The sequence below is a fragment of the Hyla sarda genome, chromosome 3 (assembly GCF_029499605.1).
Source record: "Hyla sarda isolate aHylSar1 chromosome 3, aHylSar1.hap1, whole genome shotgun sequence".
Taxonomy (NCBI): Eukaryota; Metazoa; Chordata; class Amphibia; order Anura; family Hylidae; genus Hyla; species Hyla sarda.
Window position 1 is genome coordinate 21983818 of NC_079191.1, and position 21861 is coordinate 22005678.

At 39.6% G+C, this 21861-nt stretch overlaps 29 non-coding genes across 29 annotated transcripts; all 29 read right to left on the reverse strand.

Moving 5' to 3' along the window:
* Positions 1-331: 331 nt before the first annotated feature.
* TRNAR-UCU (transfer RNA arginine (anticodon UCU)) lies at positions 332-417 on the reverse strand. The gene is given in 2 exon segments: positions 332-367; positions 381-417. It is a non-coding gene; the product is annotated as a tRNA-Arg (tRNA).
* A 534-nt stretch (positions 418-951) lies between these two features.
* TRNAR-UCU (transfer RNA arginine (anticodon UCU)) lies at positions 952-1037 on the reverse strand. The gene is given in 2 exon segments: positions 952-987; positions 1001-1037. It is a non-coding gene; the product is annotated as a tRNA-Arg (tRNA).
* A 657-nt stretch (positions 1038-1694) lies between these two features.
* On the reverse strand, positions 1695-1780 carry TRNAR-UCU (transfer RNA arginine (anticodon UCU)). Its single transcript is given in 2 exon segments — positions 1695-1730; positions 1744-1780. It is a non-coding gene; the product is annotated as a tRNA-Arg (tRNA).
* A 657-nt stretch (positions 1781-2437) lies between these two features.
* Positions 2438-2523, reverse strand: TRNAR-UCU (transfer RNA arginine (anticodon UCU)). Its single transcript is given in 2 exon segments — positions 2438-2473; positions 2487-2523. It is a non-coding gene; the product is annotated as a tRNA-Arg (tRNA).
* A 656-nt stretch (positions 2524-3179) lies between these two features.
* Positions 3180-3265, reverse strand: TRNAR-UCU (transfer RNA arginine (anticodon UCU)). Its single transcript is given in 2 exon segments — positions 3180-3215; positions 3229-3265. It is a non-coding gene; the product is annotated as a tRNA-Arg (tRNA).
* A 654-nt stretch (positions 3266-3919) lies between these two features.
* Positions 3920-4005, reverse strand: TRNAR-UCU (transfer RNA arginine (anticodon UCU)). Its single transcript is given in 2 exon segments — positions 3920-3955; positions 3969-4005. It is a non-coding gene; the product is annotated as a tRNA-Arg (tRNA).
* Positions 4006-5095: 1090 nt separating this feature from the next.
* On the reverse strand, positions 5096-5181 carry TRNAR-UCU (transfer RNA arginine (anticodon UCU)). Its single transcript is given in 2 exon segments — positions 5096-5131; positions 5145-5181. It is a non-coding gene; the product is annotated as a tRNA-Arg (tRNA).
* A 657-nt stretch (positions 5182-5838) lies between these two features.
* On the reverse strand, positions 5839-5924 carry TRNAR-UCU (transfer RNA arginine (anticodon UCU)). The gene is given in 2 exon segments: positions 5839-5874; positions 5888-5924. It is a non-coding gene; the product is annotated as a tRNA-Arg (tRNA).
* Positions 5925-6581: 657 nt separating this feature from the next.
* On the reverse strand, positions 6582-6667 carry TRNAR-UCU (transfer RNA arginine (anticodon UCU)). The gene is given in 2 exon segments: positions 6582-6617; positions 6631-6667. It is a non-coding gene; the product is annotated as a tRNA-Arg (tRNA).
* A 656-nt stretch (positions 6668-7323) lies between these two features.
* On the reverse strand, positions 7324-7409 carry TRNAR-UCU (transfer RNA arginine (anticodon UCU)). The gene is given in 2 exon segments: positions 7324-7359; positions 7373-7409. It is a non-coding gene; the product is annotated as a tRNA-Arg (tRNA).
* Positions 7410-8067: 658 nt separating this feature from the next.
* TRNAR-UCU (transfer RNA arginine (anticodon UCU)) lies at positions 8068-8153 on the reverse strand. The gene is given in 2 exon segments: positions 8068-8103; positions 8117-8153. It is a non-coding gene; the product is annotated as a tRNA-Arg (tRNA).
* A 658-nt stretch (positions 8154-8811) lies between these two features.
* Positions 8812-8897, reverse strand: TRNAR-UCU (transfer RNA arginine (anticodon UCU)). Its single transcript is given in 2 exon segments — positions 8812-8847; positions 8861-8897. It is a non-coding gene; the product is annotated as a tRNA-Arg (tRNA).
* Positions 8898-9553: 656 nt separating this feature from the next.
* On the reverse strand, positions 9554-9639 carry TRNAR-UCU (transfer RNA arginine (anticodon UCU)). The gene is given in 2 exon segments: positions 9554-9589; positions 9603-9639. It is a non-coding gene; the product is annotated as a tRNA-Arg (tRNA).
* A 659-nt stretch (positions 9640-10298) lies between these two features.
* TRNAR-UCU (transfer RNA arginine (anticodon UCU)) lies at positions 10299-10384 on the reverse strand. Its single transcript is given in 2 exon segments — positions 10299-10334; positions 10348-10384. It is a non-coding gene; the product is annotated as a tRNA-Arg (tRNA).
* A 657-nt stretch (positions 10385-11041) lies between these two features.
* On the reverse strand, positions 11042-11127 carry TRNAR-UCU (transfer RNA arginine (anticodon UCU)). Its single transcript is given in 2 exon segments — positions 11042-11077; positions 11091-11127. It is a non-coding gene; the product is annotated as a tRNA-Arg (tRNA).
* A 657-nt stretch (positions 11128-11784) lies between these two features.
* On the reverse strand, positions 11785-11870 carry TRNAR-UCU (transfer RNA arginine (anticodon UCU)). Its single transcript is given in 2 exon segments — positions 11785-11820; positions 11834-11870. It is a non-coding gene; the product is annotated as a tRNA-Arg (tRNA).
* A 657-nt stretch (positions 11871-12527) lies between these two features.
* Positions 12528-12613, reverse strand: TRNAR-UCU (transfer RNA arginine (anticodon UCU)). The gene is given in 2 exon segments: positions 12528-12563; positions 12577-12613. It is a non-coding gene; the product is annotated as a tRNA-Arg (tRNA).
* An 825-nt stretch (positions 12614-13438) lies between these two features.
* TRNAR-UCU (transfer RNA arginine (anticodon UCU)) lies at positions 13439-13524 on the reverse strand. Its single transcript is given in 2 exon segments — positions 13439-13474; positions 13488-13524. It is a non-coding gene; the product is annotated as a tRNA-Arg (tRNA).
* Positions 13525-14180: 656 nt separating this feature from the next.
* TRNAR-UCU (transfer RNA arginine (anticodon UCU)) lies at positions 14181-14266 on the reverse strand. Its single transcript is given in 2 exon segments — positions 14181-14216; positions 14230-14266. It is a non-coding gene; the product is annotated as a tRNA-Arg (tRNA).
* A 657-nt stretch (positions 14267-14923) lies between these two features.
* Positions 14924-15009, reverse strand: TRNAR-UCU (transfer RNA arginine (anticodon UCU)). Its single transcript is given in 2 exon segments — positions 14924-14959; positions 14973-15009. It is a non-coding gene; the product is annotated as a tRNA-Arg (tRNA).
* A 694-nt stretch (positions 15010-15703) lies between these two features.
* Positions 15704-15789, reverse strand: TRNAR-UCU (transfer RNA arginine (anticodon UCU)). The gene is given in 2 exon segments: positions 15704-15739; positions 15753-15789. It is a non-coding gene; the product is annotated as a tRNA-Arg (tRNA).
* A 658-nt stretch (positions 15790-16447) lies between these two features.
* On the reverse strand, positions 16448-16533 carry TRNAR-UCU (transfer RNA arginine (anticodon UCU)). Its single transcript is given in 2 exon segments — positions 16448-16483; positions 16497-16533. It is a non-coding gene; the product is annotated as a tRNA-Arg (tRNA).
* Positions 16534-17189: 656 nt separating this feature from the next.
* On the reverse strand, positions 17190-17275 carry TRNAR-UCU (transfer RNA arginine (anticodon UCU)). The gene is given in 2 exon segments: positions 17190-17225; positions 17239-17275. It is a non-coding gene; the product is annotated as a tRNA-Arg (tRNA).
* Positions 17276-18249: 974 nt separating this feature from the next.
* TRNAR-UCU (transfer RNA arginine (anticodon UCU)) lies at positions 18250-18335 on the reverse strand. Its single transcript is given in 2 exon segments — positions 18250-18285; positions 18299-18335. It is a non-coding gene; the product is annotated as a tRNA-Arg (tRNA).
* A 341-nt stretch (positions 18336-18676) lies between these two features.
* TRNAR-UCU (transfer RNA arginine (anticodon UCU)) lies at positions 18677-18762 on the reverse strand. The gene is given in 2 exon segments: positions 18677-18712; positions 18726-18762. It is a non-coding gene; the product is annotated as a tRNA-Arg (tRNA).
* A 656-nt stretch (positions 18763-19418) lies between these two features.
* Positions 19419-19504, reverse strand: TRNAR-UCU (transfer RNA arginine (anticodon UCU)). The gene is given in 2 exon segments: positions 19419-19454; positions 19468-19504. It is a non-coding gene; the product is annotated as a tRNA-Arg (tRNA).
* Positions 19505-20160: 656 nt separating this feature from the next.
* Positions 20161-20246, reverse strand: TRNAR-UCU (transfer RNA arginine (anticodon UCU)). Its single transcript is given in 2 exon segments — positions 20161-20196; positions 20210-20246. It is a non-coding gene; the product is annotated as a tRNA-Arg (tRNA).
* A 659-nt stretch (positions 20247-20905) lies between these two features.
* TRNAR-UCU (transfer RNA arginine (anticodon UCU)) lies at positions 20906-20991 on the reverse strand. Its single transcript is given in 2 exon segments — positions 20906-20941; positions 20955-20991. It is a non-coding gene; the product is annotated as a tRNA-Arg (tRNA).
* Positions 20992-21648: 657 nt separating this feature from the next.
* TRNAR-UCU (transfer RNA arginine (anticodon UCU)) lies at positions 21649-21734 on the reverse strand. The gene is given in 2 exon segments: positions 21649-21684; positions 21698-21734. It is a non-coding gene; the product is annotated as a tRNA-Arg (tRNA).
* Positions 21735-21861: the final 127 nt, after the last annotated feature.

The window sequence follows — 21861 nt, forward strand, 5'->3', positions numbered from 1 at the left end:
TCTTCCGAAATATCAACAACACTGGGTTGTTCTACTAGTCCATACTAACAATTAAGCCTTAGTGAGGTTTTAACTGAAGACCAGTGCTCTTAACCCTTAAGCCAAGCATATAGAAAATGATTTTCTGTCACATTTGAAACAAAAAAAATCTCTGGTAAGACTCGAACCCACAACCTTTGAATCACTACTCTTCGCCAGGAGTCCAATGAAATGACAATCCTACTGTACAGGACAGCATTACCAAACCTTTGTTACTTCAGCAGTTTTTCCTTAGCCATTTCATTCTTTTTTGCCTGTTCTAAGGTGGCTTAAGACTTAATGACACAAAACTCGACTCTGGTGGTACTCGAACCCACAACCTTTGAATCACTGCCTCTCACTAGAAGTCCAATGCGCTATCCATTGCGCCACAGAGCCACACATTCTCATGTTGAATGCAATAAAAGTCTTTCGAAATGTCGACAACACTGGATTTTTCCTCTAGTCCATACTAATATTTAATCCTTACTGAGGTTTTAACTCAAGACCAGTGCTTTGAACCCTTAACTTTAAAAAAGGACACAGAGCCGTACGTTTTCTAACTGGATACAATTCAAGTCCTCCGAAAGGTCAACAACGCTAAGATGTTCTACTAGTCCATTCTAGTATTTCATGTTGGATGCAATAAAAGTTTTTCGAAATGTCGACAACACTGGATTTTTCCTCTAGTCCATACTAATATTTAAGCCTTAGTGAGGTTTTAACAGAAGACCAGTGCTCTTAACCCTTAAGCAAAGCATACAGAAAATGATTTTCATTACATTTGAAAAAAAAAACTCTCTGGTGGGACTCTAACCCACAACCTTTGAGTCCAATGAAACGACAATCCTACTGTACAGGACAGTTTTTCCTTAGCCATTTCATTATTTTTTGCCTGTTTTAAGGAGGCCTTGGACTTAACGACACAAAACTTGACTCTGGTGGGACTCAAACCCACAACCTTTGAATCGCTGAATCTCACTAGAAGTCCAATGCGCTATCCATTGCGCCACAGAGCCAAACGTTCTCATGTTGGGTGCAATAAAAGTCTTCCGAAATGTCGACAACACTGGATTTTTCCTCTAGTCCATACTAATATTTAATCCTTAGTGAGGTTTTAACTCAAGACCAGTGCTTTGAACCCTTAACTTTAAAAAAGGACACAGAGCCATACGTTTTCTAACTGGATACAATTCAAGTCCTCTGAAAGGTCAACAACGCTAAGATGTTCAACTAGTCCATTCTAGTATTTGAGCCCTAGGAAAGTTTTACCTCAAGACCAGTGCTCTGTAGCCTTAACTTTGTAGCCTGATTTTGCCAAGTCTGTTTTAGTTTTATTTTCTTGTCTTCCGAAATATCAACAACACTGGGTTGTTCTACTAGTCCATACTAACAATTAAGCCTTAGTGAGGTTTTAACTGAAGACCAGTGCTCTTAACCCTTAAGCCAAGCATATAGAAAATGATTTTCTGTCACATTTGAAACAAAAAAATGCTCTGGTGGGACTCGAACCCACAACATTTGAATCACTACTCTTCGCCAGGAGTCCAATGAAATGACAATCCTACTGTACAGGACAGCATTTGCAAACCTTTGTTACTTCATCAGTTTTTCCTTAGCCATTTCATTATTTTTTGCCTGTTCTAAGGAGGCCTAGGACTTAACGACACAAAACACGACTCGGGTGGGACTCGAACCCACAACCTTTGAATCACTGCCTCTCACTAGAAGTCCAATGCGCTATCCATTGCGCCACAGAGCCACACATTCTCATGTTGGATGCAATAAAAGTCTTTCAAAATTTCGACAACACTGGATTTTTCCTCTAGTCCATACTAATATTTAATCCTTAGTGAGGTTTTAACTCAAGACCAGTGCTTTGAACCCTTAACTTTAAAAAAGGACACAGAGCCATACGTTTTCTAACTGCATACAATTAAAGTCCTCTGAAAGGTCAACAACGCTAAGATGTTCAACTAGTCCATTCTAGTATTTGAGCCCTAGGAAAGTTTTACCTCAAGAACAGTGCTCTGTAGCCTTAACTTTGTAGCCTGATTTTGCCAAGTCTGTTTTAGTTTTATTTTCTTGTCTTCCGAAATATCAACAACACTGGATTGTTCTACTAATCCATACTAATAGTTAAGCCTTAGTGAGGTTTTAACTGAAGACCAGTGCTCTTAACCCTTAAGCCAAGCATATAGAAAATGATTTTCTGTCACATTTGAAACAAAAAAATTCTCTGGTGGGACTCGAACCCACAACCTTTGAATCACTACTCTTCGCCAGGAGTCCAATGAAATGACAATCCTACTGTACAGGACAGCATTACCAAACCTTTGTTACTTCATCAGTTTTTCCTTAGCCATTTCATTCTTTTTTGCCTGTTCTAAGGTGGCTTAAGACTTAATGACACAAAACTCGACGCTGGTGGGACTCGAACCCACAACCTTTGAATCACTGCCTCTCACTAGAAGTCCAATGCGCTATCCATTGCGCCACAGAGCCACACGTTCTCATGTTGGATGCAATAAAAGTCTTTCGAAATGTCGACAACACTGGATTTTTCCTCTAGTCCATACTAATATTTTATCCTTAGTGAGGTTTTAACTCAAGACCAGTGCTTTGAACCCTTAACTTTAAAAAAGGACACAGAGCCATACGTTTTCTAACTGGATACAATTCAAGTCCTCTGAAAGGTCAACAACGCTAAGATGTTCAACTAGTCCATTCTAGTATTTGAGCCCTAGGAAAGTTTTACCTCAAGACCAGTGCTCTGTAGCCTTAACTTTGTAGCCTGATTTTGCCAAGTCTGTTTTAGTTTTATTTTCTTGTCTTCCGAAATATCAACAACACTGGGTTGTTCTACTAGTCCATACTAACAATTAAGCCTTAGTGAGGTTTTAACTGAAGACCAGTGCTCTTAACCCTTAAGCCAAGCATATAGAAAATGATTTCTGTCACATTTGAAACAAAAAAAAGCTCTGGTGGGACTCGAACCCACAACCTTTGAATCACTACTCTTCGCCAGGAGTCCAATGAAATGACAATCCTACTGTACAGGACAGCATTACCAAACCTTTGTTACTTCAGCAGTTTTTCCTTAGCCATTTCATTCTTTTTTGCCTGTTCTAAGGTGGCTTAAGACTTAATGACACAAAACTCGACTCTGGTGGGACTCGAACCCACAACCTTTGAATCACTGCCTCTCACTAGAAGTCCAATGCGCTATCCATTGCGCCACAGAGCCACACGTTCTCATGTTGGATGCAATAAAAGTCTTTCGAAATGTCGACAACACTGGATTTTTCCTCTAGTCCATACTTATATTTAATCCTTAGTGAGGTTTTAACTCAAGACCAGTGCTTTGAACCCTTAACTTTAAAAAAAGACACAGAGCCATACGTTTTCTAACTGGATACAATTCAAGTCCTCTGAAAGGTCAACAACGCTAAGATGTTCAACTAGTCCATTCTAGTATTTGAGTCCTAGGAAAGTTTTACCTCAAGACCAGTGCTCTGTAGCCTTAACTTTGTAGCCTGGTTTTGCCAAGTCTTTTTTATTTTTATTTTCTTGTCTTCCGAAATATCAACAACACTGGGTTGTTCTACTAGTCCATACTAATAATTAAGCCTTAGTGAGGTTTTAACAGAAGACCAGTGCTCTTAACCCTTAAGCAAAGCATACAGAAAATGATTTTCTTTACATTTGAAAAAAAAAATCTCTGGTGGGACTCTAACCCACAACCTTTGAATCACTACTCTTCGCCAGGAGTCCAATGAAATGACAATCCTACTGTACAGGACAGCATTAGCAAACCTTTGTTACTTCTTCAGTTTTTCCTTAGCCACTTCATTATTTTTTGCCTGTTTTAAGGAGGCCTTGGACTTAACGACACAAAACTCGACTCTGGTGGGACTCAAACCCACAACCTTTGAATCGCTGAATCTCACTAGAAGTCCAATGCGCTATCCATTGCGCCACAGAGCCACACGTTCTCATGTTGGATGCAATAAAAGTCTTTCGAAATTTCGACAACACTGGATTTTTCCTCTAGTCCATACTAATATTTAATCCTTAGTGAGGTTTTAACTCAAGACCAGTGCTTTGATCCCTTAACTTTAAAAAAGGACACAGAGCCATACGTTTTCTAACTGGATACAATTCAAGTCCTCTGAAAGGTCAACAACGCTAAGATGTTCAACTAGTCCATTCTAGTATTTGAGCCCTAGGAAAGTTTTACCTCAAGACCAGTGCTCTGTAGCCTTAACTTTGTAGCCTGATTTTGCCAAGTCTGTTTTATTTTTATTTTCTTGTCATCCGAAATATCAACAACACTGGGTTGTTCTACTAGTCCATACTAACAATTAAGCCTTAATGAGGTTTTAACTGAAGACCAGTGCTCTTAACCCTTAAGCCAAGCATATAGAAAATGATTTTCTGTCACATTTGAAACAAAAAAAATCTCTGGTGGGACTCGAACCCACAACCTTTGAATCACTACTCTTCGCCAGGAGTCCAATGAAATGACAATCCTACTGTACAGGACAGCATTTGCAAACCTTTGTTACTTCATCAGTTTTTCCTTTAGCCTGATTTTGCCAAGTCTGTTTTAGTTTTATTTTCTTGTCCTCCGAAATATCAACAACACTGGGTTGTTCTACTAGTCCATACTAACAATTAAGCCTTAGTGAGGTTTTAACTGAAGACCAGTGCTCTTAACCCTTAAGCCAAGCATATAGAAAATGATTTTGTGTCACATTTGAAACAAAAAAAATCTCTGGTGGAACTCGAACCCACAACCTTTGAATCACTACTCTTCGCCAGGAGTCCAATGAAATGACGATCCTACTGTAAAGGACAGCATCAGCAGACCTTTGTTACTTCATCAATTTTTCCTTAGCCATTTCATTATTTTTTGCCTGTTCTAAGGTGGCTTAAGACTTAATGACACAAAGCTCGACTCTGGTGGGACTCGAACCCACAACCTTTGAATCACTGCCTCTCACTAGAAGACCAGTGCTCTTAACCCTTAAGCAAAGCATACAGAAAATGATTTTCTTTACATTTGAAAAAAAAAAGTCTCTGGTGGGACTCTAACCCACAACCTTTGAATCACTGCCTCTCACTAGAAATCCAATGCGCTATCCATTGCGCCACAGAGCCACACGTTCTCATGTTGGATGCAATAAAAGTCTTTCGAAATGTCGACAACACTGGATTTTTCCTCTAGTCCATACTAATATTTAATCCTTAGTGAGGTTTTAACTCAAGACCAGTGCTTTGAACCCTTAACTTTAAAAAAAGACACAGAGCCATACGTTTTCTAACTGGATACAATTCAAGTCCTCTGAAAGGTCAACAACGCTAAGATGTTCAACTAGTCCATTCTAGTATTTGAGCCCTAGGAAAGTTTTACCTCAAGACCACTGCTCTGTAGCCTTAACTTTGTAGCCTGGTTTTGCCAAGTCTTTTTTATTTTTATTTTCTTGTCTTCCGAAATATCAACAACACTGGGTTGTTCTACTAGTCCATACTAACAATTAAGCCTTAGTGAGGTTTTAACTGAAGACCAGTGCTCTTAACCCTTAAGCCAAGCATATAGAAAATGATTTTCTGTCACATTTGAAACAAAAAAAAGCTCTGGTGGGACTCGAACCCACAACCTTTGAATCACTACTCTTCGCCAGGAGTCCAATGAAATGACAATCCTACTGTACAGGACAGCATTACCAAACCTTTGTTACTTCATCAGTTTTTCCTTAGCCATTTCATTATTTTTTGCCTGTTCTAAGGAGGCCTAGGACTTAACGACACAAAACACGACTCTAGTGGGACTCGAACCCACAACCTTTGAATCACTGCCTCTCACTAGAAGTCCAATGCGCTATCCATTGCGCCACAGAGCCACACGTTCTCATGTTGGATGCAATAAAAGTCTTTCGAAATGTCGACAACACTGGATTTTTCCTCTAGTCCATACTAATATTTAATCCTTACTGAGGTTTTAACTCAAGACCAGTGCTTTGAACCCTTAACTTTAAAAAAGGACACAGAGCCATACGTTTTCTAACTGGATACAATTCAAGTCCTCTGAAAGGTCAACAACGCTAAGATGTTCAACTAGTCCATTCTAGTATTTGAGCCCTAGGAAAGTTTTACCTCAAGACCAGTGCTCTGTAGCCTTAACTTTGTAGCCTGATTTTGCCAAGTCTGTTTTAGTTTTATTTTCTTGTCTTCCCAAATATCAACAACACTGGGTTGTTCTACTAGTCCATACTAACAATTAAGCCTTAGTGAGGTTTTAACTGAAGACCAGTGCTCTTAACCCTTAAGCCAAGCATATAGAAAATGATTTTCTGTCACATTTGAAACAAAAAAAATCTCTGGTGGAACTCAAACCCACAACGTTTGAATCACTACTCTTCGCCAGGAGTCCAATGAAATGACGATCCTACTGTAAAGGACAGCATCAGCAGACCTTTGTTACTTCTTCAAATTTTCCTTAGCCATTTTATTCTTTTTTGCCTGTTCTAAGGTGGCTTAAGACTTAATGACACAAAACTCGACTCTGGTGGGACTCGAACCCACAACCTTTGAATCACTGCCTCTCACTAGAAGTCCAATGCGCTATCCATTGCGCCACAGAGCCACACGTTCTCATGTTGGATGCAATAAAAGTCTTTCGAAATGTCGACAACACTGGATTTTTCCTCTAGTCCATACTAAGATTTAATCCTTAGTGAGGTTTTAACTCAAGACAAGTGCTTTGAACCCTTAACTTTAAAAAAGGACACAGAGCCATACGTTTTCTAACTGGATACAATTCAAGTCCTCTGAAAGGTCAACAACGCTAAGATGTTCAACTAGTCCATTCTAGTATTTGAGCCCTAGGAAAGTTTTACCTCAAGACCAGTGCTCTGTAGCCTTAACTTTGTAGCCTGATTTTGCCAAGTCTGTTTTAGTTTTATTTTCTTGTCTTCCGAAATATCAACAACACTGGGTTGTTCTACTAGTCCATACTAACAATTAAGCCTTAGTGAGGTTTTAACTGAAGACCAGTGCTCTTAACCCTTAAGCCAAGCATATAGAAAATGATTTTCTGTCACATTTGAAACAAAAAAATCTCTGGTGGGACTCGAACCCACAACCTTTGAATCACTACTCTTCGCCAGGAGTCCAATGAAATGACAATCCTACTGTACAGGACAGCATTACCAAACCTTTGTTACTTCAGCAGTTTTTCCTTAGCCATTTCATTCTTTTTTGCCTGTTCTAAGGTGGCTTAAGACTTAATGACACAAAACTCGACTCTGGTGGGACTCGAACCCACAACCTTTGAATCACTGCCTCTCACTAGAAGTCCAATGCGCTATCCATTGCGCCACAGAGCCACACGTTCTCATGTTGGATGCAATAAAAGTCTTTCGAAATGTCGACAACACTGGATTTTTCCTCTAGTCCATACTAATATTTAATCCTTACTGAGGTTTTAACTCAAGACCAGTGCTTTGAACCCTTAACTTTAAAAAAGGACACAGAGCCGTACGTTTTCTAACTGGATACAATTCAAGTCCTCCGAAAGGTCAACAACGCTAAGATGTTCTACTAGTCCATTCTAGTATTTGAGCCCTAGGAAAGTTTTACCTCAAGACCAGTGCTCTGTAGCCTTAACTTTGTAGCCTGATTTTGCCAAGTCTGTTTTAGTTTTATTTTATTGTCTTCCGAAATATCAACAACACTGGGTTGTTCTACTAGTCCATACTAACAATTAAGCCTTAGTGAGGTTTTAACTGAAGACCAGTGCTCTTAACCCTTAAGCCAAGCATATAGAAAATGATTTTCTGTCACATTTGAAACAAAAAAAAAGCTCTGGTGGGACTCAAACCCACAACCTTTGAATCACTACTCTTCGCCAGGAGTCCAATGAAATGACAATCCTACTGTACAGGACAGCATTTGCAAACCTTTGTTACATTATCAGTTTTTCCTTAGCCATTTAATTATTTTTTACCTGTTCTAAGGAGGCCTAGGACTTAACGACACAAAACACGACTCTGGTGGTACTCGAACCCACAACCTTTGAATCACTGCCTCTCACTAGAAGTCCAATGCGCTATCCATTGCGCCACAGAGCCACACGTTCTCATGTTGGATGCAATAAAAGTCTTTCGAAATGTCGACAACACTGGATTTTTCCTCTAGTCCATACTAATATTTAATCCTTACTGAGGTTTTAACTCAAGACCAGTGCTTTGAACCCTTAACTTTAAAAAAGGACACAGAGCCGTACGTTTTCTAACTGGATACAATTCAAGTCCTCCGAAAGGTCAACAACGCTAAGATGTTCTACTAGTCCATTCTAGTATTTGAGCCCTAGGAAAGTTTTACCTCAAGACCAGTGCTCTGTAGCCTTAACTTTGTAGCCTGATTTTGCCAAGTCTGTTTTAGTTTTATTTTATTGTCTTCCGAAATATCAACAACACTGGGTTGTTCTACTAGTCCATACTAACAATTAAGCCTTAGTGAGGTTTTAACTGAAGACCAGTGCTCTTAACCCTTAAGCCAAGCATATAGAAAATGATTTTCTGTCACATTTGAAACAAAAAAAAAGCTCTGGTGGGACTCAAACCCACAACCTTTGAATCACTACTCTTCGCCAGGAGTCCAATGAAATGACAATCCTACTGTACAGGACAGCATTTGCAAACCTTTGTTACATTATCAGTTTTTCCTTAGCCATTTAATTATTTTTTACCTGTTCTAAGGAGGCCTAGGACTTAACGACACAAAACACGACTCTGGTGGTACTCGAACCCACAACCTTTGAATCACTGCCTCTCACTAGAAGTCCAATGCGCTATCCATTGCGCCACAGAGCCACACGTTCTCATGTTGGATGCAATAAAAGTCTTTCGAAATGTCGACAACACTGGATTTTTCCTCTAGTCCATACTAATATTTAATCCTTAATGAGGTTTTAACTCAAGACAAGTGCTTTGAACCCTTAACTTTAAAAAAGGACACAGAGCCATACGTTTTCTAACTGGATACAATTCAAGTCCTCTGAAAGGTCAACAACGCTAAGATGTTCAACTAGTCCATTCTAGTATTTGAGCCCTAGGAAAGTTTTACCTCAAGACCAGTGCTCTGTAGCCTTAACTTTGTAGCCTGATTTTGCCAAGTCTGTTTTAGTTTTATTTTCTTGTCTTCCGAAATATCAACAACACTGGGTTGTTCTACTAGTCCATACTAACAATTAAGCCTTAGTGAGGTTTTAACTGAAGACCAGTGCTCTTAACCCTTAAGCCAAGCATATAGAAAATGATTTTCTGTCACATTTGAAACAAAAAAATCTCTGGTGGGACTCGAACCCACAACCTTTGAATCACTACTCTTCGCCAGGAGTCCAATGAAATGACAATCCTACTGTACAGGACAGCATTACCAAACCTTTGTTACTTCAGCAGTTTTTCCTTAGCCATTTCATTCTTTTTTGCCTGTTCTAAGGTGGCTTACGACTTAATGACACAAAACTCGACGCTGGTGGGACTCGAACCCACAACCTTTGAATCACTGCCTCTCACTAGAAGTCCAATGCGCTATCCATTGCGCCACAGAGCCACACGTTCTCATGTTGGATGCAATAAAAGTCTTTCGAAATGTCGACAACACTGGATTTTTCCTCTAGTCCATACTAATATTTAATCCTTACTGAGGTTTTAACTCAAGACCAGTGCTTTGAACCCTTAACTTTAAAAAAGGACACAGAGCCGTACGTTTTCTAACTGGATACAATTCAAGTCCTCCGAAAGGTCAACAACGCTAAGATGTTCTACTAGTCCATTCTAGTATTTGAGCCCTAGGAAAGTTTTACCTCAAGACCAGTGCTCTGTAGCCTTAACTTTGTAGCCTGATTTTGCCAAGTCTGTTTTACTTTTATTTTATTGTCTTCCGAAATATCAACAACACTGGGTTGTTCTACTAGTCCATACTAACAATTAAGCCTTAGTGAGGTTTTAACTGAAGACCAGTGCTCTTAACCCTTAAGCCAAGCATATAGAAAATGATTTTCTGTCACATTTGAAACAAAAAAAAAAGCTCTGGTGGGACTCAAACCCACAACCTTTGAATCACTACTCTTCGCCAGGAGTCCAATGAAATGACAATCCTACTGTACAGGACAGCATTTGCAAACCTTTGTTACTTCATCAGTTTTTCCTTAGCCATTTCATTATTTTTTACCTGTTCTAAGGAGGCCTAGGACTTAACGACACAAAACACGACTCTGGTGGTACTCGAACCCACAACCTTTGAATCACTGCCTCTCACTAGAAGTCCAATGCGCTATCCATTGCGCCACAGAGCCACACCTTCTCACGTTGGATGCAATAAAAGTCTTTCGAAATGTCGACAACACTGGATTTTTCCTCTAGTACATACTAATATTTAATCCTTAGTGAGGTTTTAACTCAAGACCAGTGCTTTGAACCCTTAACTTTAAAAAAGGACACAGAGCCATACGTTTTCTAACTGGATACAATTCAAGTCCTCCGAAAGGTCAACAACGCTAAGATGTTCAACTAGTCCATTCTAGTATTTGAGCCCTAGGAAAGTTTTACCTCAAGACCAGTGCTCTGTAGCCTTAACTTTGTAGCCTGATTTTGCCAAGTCTGTTTTAGTTTTATTTTCTTGTCTTCCGAAATATCAACAACACTGGGTTGTTCTACTAGTCCATACTAACAATTAAGCCTTAGTGAGGTTTTAACTGAAGACCAGTGCTCTTAACCCTTAAGCCAAGCATATAGAAAATGATTTTCTGTCACATTTGAAACAAAAAAAATCTCTGGTGGAACTCGAACCCAAAACCTTTGAATCACTACTCTTTGCCAGGAGTCCAATGAAATGACAATCCTACTGTACAGGACAGCATTAGCAAACCTTTGTTACTTCATCAGTTTTTCCTTAGCCATTTCATTATTTTTTGCCTGTTCTAAGGAGGCCTAGGACTTAACGACACAAAACACGACTCTGGTGGGACTCGAACCCACAACCTTTGAATCACTGCCTCTCACTAGAAGTCCAATGCGCTATCCATTGCGCCACAGAGCCACACGTTCTCATGTTGGATGCAATAAAAGTCTTTCGAAATGTCGACAACACTGGATTTTTCCTCTAGTCCATACTAATATTTAATCCTTACTGAGGTTTTAACTCAAGACCAGTGCTTTGAACCCTTAACTTTAAAAAAGGACACAGAGCCATACGTTTTCTAACTGGATACAATTCAAGTCCTATGAAAGGTCAACAACGCTAAGATGTTCAACTAGTCCATTCTAGTATTTGAGCCCTAGGAAAGTTTTACCTGAAGACCAGTGCTCTGTAGCCTTAACTTTGTAGCCTGATTTTGCCAAGTCTGTTTTAGTTTTATTTTCTTGTCTTCCCAAATATCAACAACACTGGGTTGTTCTACTAGTCCATACTAACAATTAAGCCTTAGTGAGGTTTTAACTGAAGACCAGTGCTCTTAACCCTTAAGCCAAGCATATAGAAAATGATTTTCTGTCACATTTGAAACAAAAAAAATCTCTGGTGGAACTCAAACCCACAACCTTTGAATCACTACTCTTCGCCAGGAGTCCAATGAAATGACGATCCTACTGTAAAGGACAGCATCAGCAGACCTTTGTTACTTCATCAATTTTTCCTTAGCCATTTCATTCTTTGTTGCCTGTTCTAAGGTGGCTTAAGACTTAATGACACAAAACTCAACTCTGGTGGGACTTGAACCCACAACCTTTGAATCACTGCCTCTCACTAGAAGTCCAATGCGCTATCCATTGCGCCACAGAGCCACACGTTCTCATGTTGGATGCAATAAAAGTCTTTCGAAATGTCGACAACACTGGATTTTTCCTCTAGTCCATACTAATATTTAATCCTTAGTGAGGTTTTAACTCAAGACCAGTGCTTTGAACCCTTAACTTTAAAAAAGGACACAGAGCCGTACGTTTTCTAACTGGATACAATTCAAGTCCTCTGAAAGGTCAACAACGCTAAGATGTTTAACTAGTCCATTCTAGTATTTGAGCCCTAGGAAAGTTTTACCTCAAGACCAGTGCTCTGTAGCCTTAACTTTGTAGCCTGATTTTGCCAAGTCTGTTTTAGTTTTATTTTCTTGTCTTCCGAAATATCAACAACACTGGGTTGTTCTACTAGTCCATACTAACAATTAAGCCTTAGTGAGGTTTTAACTGAAGACCAGTGCTCTTAACCCTTAAGCTAAGCATATAGAAAATGATTTTCTGTCACATTTGAAACAAAAAAAATCTCTGGTGGGACTCGAACCCACAACCTTTGAATCACTACTCTTTGCCAGGAGTCCAATGAAATGACAATCCTACTGTACAGGACAGCATTACCAAACCTTTGTTACCTCATCAGTTTTTCCTTCGCCATTTCATTCTTTTTTGCCTGTTCTAAGGTGGCTTAAGACTTAATGACACAAAACTCGACTCTGGTGGGACTCGAACCCACAACCTTTGAATCACTGCCTCTCACTAGAAATCCAATGCGCTATCCATTGCGCCACAGAGCCACACGTTCTCATGTTGGATGCAATAAAAGTCTTTCGAAATGTCGACAACACTGGATTTTTCCTCTAGTCCATACTAATATTTAATCCTTAGTGAGGTTTTAACTCAAGACCAGTGCTTTGAACCCTTAACTTTAAAAAAAGACACAGAGCCATACGTTTTCTAACTGGATACAATTCAAGTCCTCTGAAAGGTCAACAACTCTAAGATGTTCAACTAGTCCATTCTAGTATTTGAGCCCTAGGAAAGTTTTACCTCAAGACCAGTGCTCTGTAGCCTTAACTTTGTAGCCTGGTTTTGCCAAGTCTTTTTTATTTTTATTTTCTTGTCTTCCGAAATATCAACAACACTGGGTTGTTCTACTAGTCCATACTAATAATTAAGCCTTAGTGAGGTTTTAACAGAAGACCAGTGCTCTTAACCCTTAAGCAAAGCATACAGAAAATGATTTTCTTTACATTTGAAAAAAAAAAATCTCTGGTGGGACTCTAACCCACAACCTTTGAATCACTACTCTTCGCCAGGAGTCCAATGAAATGACAATCCTACTGTATAGGACAGCATTAGCAAACCTTTGTTACTTCTTCAGTCTTTCCATCCTTTTCCATTATTTTCTGCCTGTTTTAAGGAGGCCTTGGACTTAACGACACAAAACTCGACTCTGGTGGGACTTGAACCCACAACCTTTCGCCAGGAGTCCAATGAAATGACGATCCTACTGTAAAGGACAGCATCAGCAGACCTTTGTTACTTCATCAATTTTTCCTCAGCCATTTCATCATTTTTTGCCTGTTCTAAGGTGGCTTAAGACTTAATGACACAAAGCTCGACTCTGGTGGGACTCGAACCCACAACCTTTGAATCACTGCCTCTCACTAGAAGTCCAATGCGCTATCCATTGCGCCACAGAGCCACACGTTCTCATGTTGGATGCAATAAAAGTCTTTCGAAATGTCGACAACACTGGAGTTTTCCTCTAGTCCATACTAATATTTAATCCTTAGTGAGGTTTTAACTCAAGACAAGTGCTTTGAACCCTTAACTTTAAAAAAGGACACAGAGCCATACGTTTTCTAACTGGATACAATTCAAGTCCTCTGAAAGGTCAACAACGCTAAGATGTTCAACTAGTCCATTCTAGTATTTGAGCCCTAGGAAAGTTTTACCTCAAGACCAGTGCTCTGTAGCCTTAACTTTGTAGCCTGATTTTGCCAAGTCTGTTTTAGTTTTATTTTCTTGTCTTCCCAAATATCAACAACACTGGGTTGTTCTACTAGTCCATACTAACAATTAAGCCTTAGTAAGGTTTTAATGAAGACCAGTGCTCTTAACCCTTAAGCCAAGCATATAGAAAATGATTTTCTGTCACATTTGAAACAAAAAAAAGCTTTGGTGGGACTCGAACCCACAACCTTTGAATCACTACTCTTCGCCAGGAGTCCAATGAAATGACAATCCTACTGTACAGGACAGCATTACCAAACCTTTGTTACTTCATCAGTTATTCCTTAGCCATTTCATTCTTTTTTGCCTGTTCTAAGGTGGCTTAAGACTTAATGACACAAAACTCGACTCTGGTGGGACTCGAACCCACAACCTTTGAATCACTGCCTCTCACTAGAAGTCCAATGCGCTATCCATTGCGCCACAGAGCCACACGTTCTCATGTTGGATGCAATAAAAGTCTTTCGAAATGTCGACAACACTGGATTTTTCCTCTAGTCCATACTAATATTTAATCCTTAGTGAGGTTTTAACTCAAGACCAGTGCTTTGAACCCTTAACTTTAAAAAAAGACACAGAGCCATACGTTTTCTAACTCAATACAATTCAAGTCCTCTGAAAGGTCAACAACGCTAAGATGTTCAACTAGTCCATTCTAGTATTTGAGCCCTAGGAAAGTTTTACCTCAAGACCAGTGCTCTGTAGCCTTAACTTTGTAGCCTGATTTTGCCAAGTCTGTTTTAGTTTTATTTTCTTGTCTTCCGAAATATCAACAACACTGGGTTGTTCTACTAGTCCATACTAACAATTAAGCCTTAGTGAGGTTTTAACTGAAGACCAGTGCTCTTAACCCTTAAGCCAAGCATATAGAAAATGATTTTCTGTCACATTTGAAACAAAAAAAAGCTCTGGTGGGACTCGAACCCACAACCTTTGAATCACTACTCTTCGCCAGGAGTCCAATGAAATGACAATCCTACTGTACAGGACAGCATTAGCAAACCTTTGTTACTTCATCAGTTTTTCCTTAGCCATTTCATTATTTTTTGCCTGTTCTAAGGAGGCCTAGGACTTAACGACACAAAACATGACTCTGGTGGGACTCGAACCCACAACCTTTGAATCACTGCCTCTCACTAGAAGTCCAATGCGCTATCCATTGCGCCACAGAGCCACACATGCTCATGTTGAATGCAATAAAAGTCTTTCGAAATGTTGACAACACTGGATTTTTCCTCTAGTCCATACTAATATTTAATCCTTAGTGAGGTTTTAACTCAAGACCAGTGCTTTGAACCCTTAACTTTAAAAAAGGACACAGAGCCATACGTTTTCTAACTGGATACAATTCAAGTCCTCTGAAAGGTCAACAACGCTAAAACAATGCTAAGTCCTCTGAAAGGTCAACAACGCTAAGATGTTCAACTAGTCCATTCTAGTATTTGAGCCCTAGGAAAGTTTTACCTCAAGACCAGTGCTCTGTAGCCTTAACTTTGTAGCCTGATTTTGCCAAGTCTGTTTTAGTTTTATTTTCTTGTCTTCCGAAATATCAACAACACTGGGTTGTTCTACTAGTCCATACTAACAATTAAGCCTTAGTGAGGTTTTAACTGAAGACCAGTGCTCTTAACCCTTAAGCCAAGCATATAGAAAATGATTTTCTGTCACATTTGAAACAAAAAAAAGCTCTGGTGGGACTCGAACCCACAACCTTTGAATCACTACTCTTCGCCAGGAGTCCAATGAAATGACAATCCTACTGTACAGGACAGCATTACCAAACCTTTGTTACTTCATCAGTTTTTCCTTAGCCATTTCATTATTTTTTGCCTGTTCTAAGGAGGCCTAGGACTTAACGACACAAAACACGACTCTGGTGGGACGCGAACCCACAACCTTTGAATCACTGCCTCTCACTAGAAGTCCAATGCGCTATCCATTGCGCCACAGAGCCACACATGCTCATGTTGGATGCAATAAAAGTCTTTCGAAATGTCGACAACACTGGATTTTTCCTCTAGTCCATACTAATATTTAATCCTTACTGAGGTTTTAACTCAAGACCAGTGCTTTGAACCCTTAACTTTAAAAAAAGGACACAGAGCCATACGTTTTCTAACTGGATACAATTCAAGTCCTCTGAAAGGTCAACAACGCTAAGATGTTCAACTAGTCCATTCTAGTATTTGAGCCCTAGGAAAGTTTTACCTCAAGACCAGTGCTCTATAGCATTAATTTTTTAGCCTGATTTTGCCAAGTCTGTTTTAGTTTTATTTTCTTGTCTTCCCAAATATCAACAACACTGGGTTGTTCTACTAGTCCATACTAACAATTAAGCCTTAGTGAGGTTTTAACTGAAGACCAGTGCTCTTAACCCTTAAGCCAAGCATATAGAAAATGATTTTCTGTCACATTTGAAACAAAAAAAATCTCTGGTGGAACTCAAACCCACAACCTTTGAATCACTACTCTTCGCCAGGAGTCCAATGAAATGACGATCCTACTGTAAAGGACAGCATCAGCAGACCTTTGTTACTTCTTCAATTTTTCCTTAGCCATTTCATTCTTTTTTGCCTGTTCTAAGGTGGCTTAAGACTTAATGACACAAAACTCGACTCTGGTGGGACTCGAACCCACAACCTTTGAATCACTGCCTCTCACTAGAAGTCCAATGCGCTATCCATTGCGCCACAGAGCCACACGTTCTCATGTTGGATGCAATAAAAGTCTTTCGAAATGTCGACAACACTGGAGTTTTCCTCTAGTCCATACTAATATTTAATCCTTAGTGAGGTTTTAACTCAAGACAAGTGCTTTGAACCCTTAACTTTAAAAAAGGACACAGAGCCATACGTTTTCTAACTGGATACAATTCAAGTCCTCTGAAAGGTCAACAACGCTAAGATGTTCAACTAGTCCATTCTAGTATTTGAGCCCTAGGAAAGTTTTACCTCAAGACCAGTGCTCTGTAGCCTTAACTTTGTAGCCTGATTTTGCCAAGTCTGTTTTAGTTTTATTTTCTTGTCTTCCGAAATATCAACAACACTGGGTTGTTCTACTAGTCCATACTAACAATTAAGCCTTAGTGAGGTTTTAACTGAAGACCAGTGCTCTTAACCCTTAAGCCAAGCATATAGAAAATGATTTTCTGTCACATTTGAAACAAAAAAATCTCTGGTGGGACTCGAACCCACAACCTTTGAATCACTACTCTTCGCCAGGAGTCCAATGAAATGACAATCCTACTGTACAGGACAGCATTACCAAACCTTTGTTACTTCAGCAGTTTTTCCTTAGCCATTTCATTCTTTTTTGCCTGTTCTAAGGTGGCTTAAGACTTAATGACACAAAACTCGACTCTGGTGGGACTCGAACCCACAACCTTTGAATCACTGCCTCTCACTAGAAGTCCAATGCGCTATCCATTGCGCCACAGAGCCACACGTTCTCATGTTGGATGCAATAAAAGTCTTTCGAAATGTCGACAACACTGGATTTTTCCTCTAATCCATACTAATATTTAATCCTTACTGAGGTTTTAACTCAAGACCAGTGCTTTGAACCCTTAACTTTAAAAAAGGACACAGAGCCATACGTTTTCTAACTGGATACAATTCAAGTCCTCTGAAAGGTCAACAACGCTAAGATGTTCAACTAGTCCATTCTAGTATTTGAGCCCTAGGAAAGTTTTACCTCAAGACCAGTGCTCTGTAGCCTTAACTTTGTAGCCTGATTTTGCCAAGTCTGTTTTATTTTTATTTTCTTGTCTTCCGAAATATCAACAACACTGGGTTGTTCTACTAGTCCATACTAACAATTAAGCCTTAGTGAGGTTTTAACTGAAGACCAGTGCTCTTAACCCTTAAGCCAAGCATATAGAAAATGATTTTCTGTCACATTTGAAACAAAAAAAATCTCTGGTGGAACTCGAACCCAAAACCTTTGAATCACTACTCTTCGCCAGGAGTCCAATGAAATGACAATCCTACTGTACAGGACAGCATTAGCAAACCTTTGTTACTTCATCAGTTTTTCCTTAGCCATTTCATTTTTTTTTGCCTGTTCGTTGTACGTTTTCTAACTGGATACAATTCAAGTCCTCTGAAAGGTCAACAACGCTAAGATGTTTAACAATTAAGCCTTAGTGAGGTTTTAACTGAAGACCAGTGCTCTTAACCCTTAAGCCAAGCATATAGAAAATGATTTTCTGTCACATTTGAAACAAAAAAAATCTCTGGTGGGACTCGAACCCACAACCTTTGAATCACTACTCTTCGCCAGGAGTCCAATGAAATGACAATCCTACTGTACAGGACAGCATTACCAAACCTTTGTTACTTCAGCAGTTTTTCCTTAGCCATTTCATTCTTATTTGCCTGTTCTAAGGTGGCTTAAGACTTAATGACACAAAACTCGACTCTGGTGGGACTCGAACCCACAACCTTTGAATCACTGCCTCTCACTAGAAGTCCAATGCGCTATCCATTGCGCCACAGAGCCACACGTTCTCATGTTGGATGAAATATCAACAACACTGGGTTGTTCTACTAGTCCATACTAATAATTAAGCCTTAGTGAGGTTTTAACTGAAGACCAGTGCTCTTAACCCTTAAGCAAAGCATACAGAAAATGATTTTCTTTACATTTGAAAAAAAAAATCTCTGGTGGGACTCTAACCCACAACCTTTGAATCACTACTCTTCGCCAGGAGTCCAATGAAATGACAATCCTACTGTACAGGACAGCATTTGCAAACCTTTGTTACTTCATCAGTTTTTCCTTAGCCATTTCATTATTTTTTACCTGTTCTAAGGAGGCCTAGGACTTAACGACACAAAACACGACTCTGGTGGGACTCGAACCCACAACCTTTGAATCACTGCCTCTCACTAGAAGTCCAATGCGCTATCCATTGCGCCACAGAGCCACACGTTCTCATGTTGGATGCAATAAAAGTCTTTCGAAATGTCGACAACACTGGATTTTTCCTCTAGTCCATACTAAGATTTAATCCTTAGTGAGGTTTTAACTCAAGACAAGTGCTTTGAACCCTTAACTTTAAAAAAGGACACAGAGCCATACGTTTTCTAACTGGATACAATTCAAGTCCTCTGAAAGGTCAACAACGCTAAGATGTTCAACTAGTCCATTCTAGTATTTGAGCCCTAGGAAAGTTTTACCTCAAGACCAGTGCTCTGTAGCCTTAACTTTGTAGCCTGATTTTGCCAAGTCTGTTTTAGTTTTATTTTCTTGTCTTCCGAAATATCAACAACACTGGGTTGTTCTACTAGTCCATACTAACAATTAAGCCTTAGTGAGGTTTTAACTGAAGACCAGTGCTCTTAACCCTTAAGCCAAGCATATAGAAAATGATTTTCTGTCACATTTGAAACAAAAAAATCTCTGGTGGGACTCGAACCCACAACCTTTGAATCACTACTCTTCGCCAGGAGTCCAATGAAATGACAATCCTACTGTACAGGACAGCATTACCAAACCTTTGTTACTTCAGCAGTTTTTCCTTAGCCATTTAATTATTTTTTACCTGTTCTAAGGAGGCCTAGGACTTAACGACACAAAACACGACTCTGGTGGTACTCGAACCCACAACCTTTGAATCACTGCCTCTCACTAGAAGTCCAATGCGCTATCCATTGCGCCACAGAGCCACACGTTCTCATGTTGGATGCAATAAAAGTCTTTCGAAATGTCGACAACACTGGATTTTTCCTCTAGTCCATACTAATATTTAATCCTTAGTGAGGTTTTAACTCAAGACAAGTGCTTTGAACCCTTAACTTTAAAAAAGGACACAGAGCCATACGTTTTCTAACTGGATACAATTCAAGTCCTCTGAAAGGTCAACAACGCTAAGATGTTCAACTAGTCCATTCTAGTATTTGAGCCCTAGGAAAGTTTTACCTCAAGACCAGTGCTCTGTAGCCTTAACTTTGTAGCCTGATTTTGCCAAGTCTGTTTTAGTTTTATTTTCTTGTCTTCCGAAATATCAACAACACTGGGTTGTTCTACTAGTCCATACTAACAATTAAGCCTTAGTGAGGTTTTAACTGAAGACCAGTGCTCTTAACCCTTAAGCCAAGCATATAGAAAATGATTTTCTGTCACATTTGAAACAAAAAAATCTCTGGTGGGACTCGAACCCACAACCTTTGAATCACTACTCTTCGCCAGGAGTCCAATGAAATGACAATCCTACTGTACAGGACAGCATTACCAAACCTTTGTTACTTCAGCAGTTTTTCCTTAGCCATTTCATTCTTTTTTGCCTGTTCTAAGGTGGCTTACGACTTAATGACACAAAACTCGACGCTGGTGGGACTCGAACCCACAACCTTTGAATCACTGCCTCTCACTAGAAGTCCAATGCGCTATCCATTGCGCCACAGAGCCACACGTTCTCATGTTGGATGCAATAAAAGTCTTTCGAAATGTCGACAACACTGGATTTTTCCTCTAGTCCATACTAATATTTAATCCTTACTGAGGTTTTAACTCAAGACCAGTGCTTTGAACCCTTAACTTTAAAAAAGGACACAGAGCCGTACGTTTTCTAACTGGATACAATTCAAGTCCTCCGAAAGGTCAACAACGCTAAGATGTTCTACTAGTCCATTCTAGTATTTGAGCCCTAGGAAAGTTTTACCTCAAGACCAGTGCTCTGTAGCCTTAACTTTGTAGCCTGATTTTGCCAAGTCTGTTTTACTTTTATTTTATTGTCTTCCGAAATATCAACAACACTGGGTTGTTCTACTAGTCCATACTAACAATTAAGCCTTAGTGAGGTTTTAACTGAAGACCAGTGCTCTTAACCCTTAAGCCAAGCATATAGAAAATGATTTTCTGTCACATTTGAAACAAAAAAAAAAGCTCTGGTGGGACTCAAACCCACAACCTTTGAATCACTACTCTTCGCCAGGAGTCCAATGAAATGACAATCCTACTGTACAGGACAGCATTTGCAAACCTTTGTTACTTCATCAGTTTTTCCTTAGCCATTTCATTATTTTTTACCTGTTCTAAGGAGGCCTAGGACTTAACGACACAAAACACGACTCTGGTGGTACTCGAACCCACAACCTTTGAATCACTGCCTCTCACTAGAAGTCCAATGCGCTATCCATTGCGCCACAGAGCCACACCTTCTCACGTTGGATGCAATAAAAGTCTTTCGAAATGTCGACAACACTGGATTTTTCCTCTAGTACATACTAATATTTAATCCTTAGTGAGGTTTTAACTCAAGACCAGTGCTTTGAACCCTTAACTTTAAAAAAGGACACAGAGCCATACGTTTTCTAACTGGATACAATTCAAGTCCTCCGAAAGGTCAACAACGCTAAGATGTTCAACTAGTCCATTCTAGTATTTGAGCCCTAGGAAAGTTTTACCTCAAGACCAGTGCTCTGTAGCCTTAACTTTGTAGCCTGATTTTGCCAAGTCTGTTTTAGTTTTATTTTCTTGTCTTCCGAAATATCAACAACACTGGGTTGTTCTACTAGTCCATACTAACAATTAAGCCTTAGTGAGGTTTTAACTGAAGACCAGTGCTCTTAACCCTTAAGCCAAGCATATAGAAAATGATTTTCTGTCACATTTGAAACAAAAAAAATCTCTGGTGGAACTCGAACCCAAAACCTTTGAATCACTACTCTTTGCCAGGAGTCCAATGAAATGACAATCCTACTGTACAGGACAGCATTAGCAAACCTTTGTTACTTCATCAGTTTTTCCTTAGCCATTTCATTATTTTTTGCCTGTTCTAAGGAGGCCTAGGACTTAACGACACAAAACACGACTCTGGTGGGACTCGAACCCACAACCTTTGAATCACTGCCTCTCACTAGAAGTCCAATGCGCTATCCATTGCGCCACAGAGCCACACGTTCTCATGTTGGATGCAATAAAAGTCTTTCGAAATGTCGACAACACTGGATTTTTCCTCTAGTCCATACTAATATTTAATCCTTACTGAGGTTTTAACTCAAGACCAGTGCTTTGAACCCTT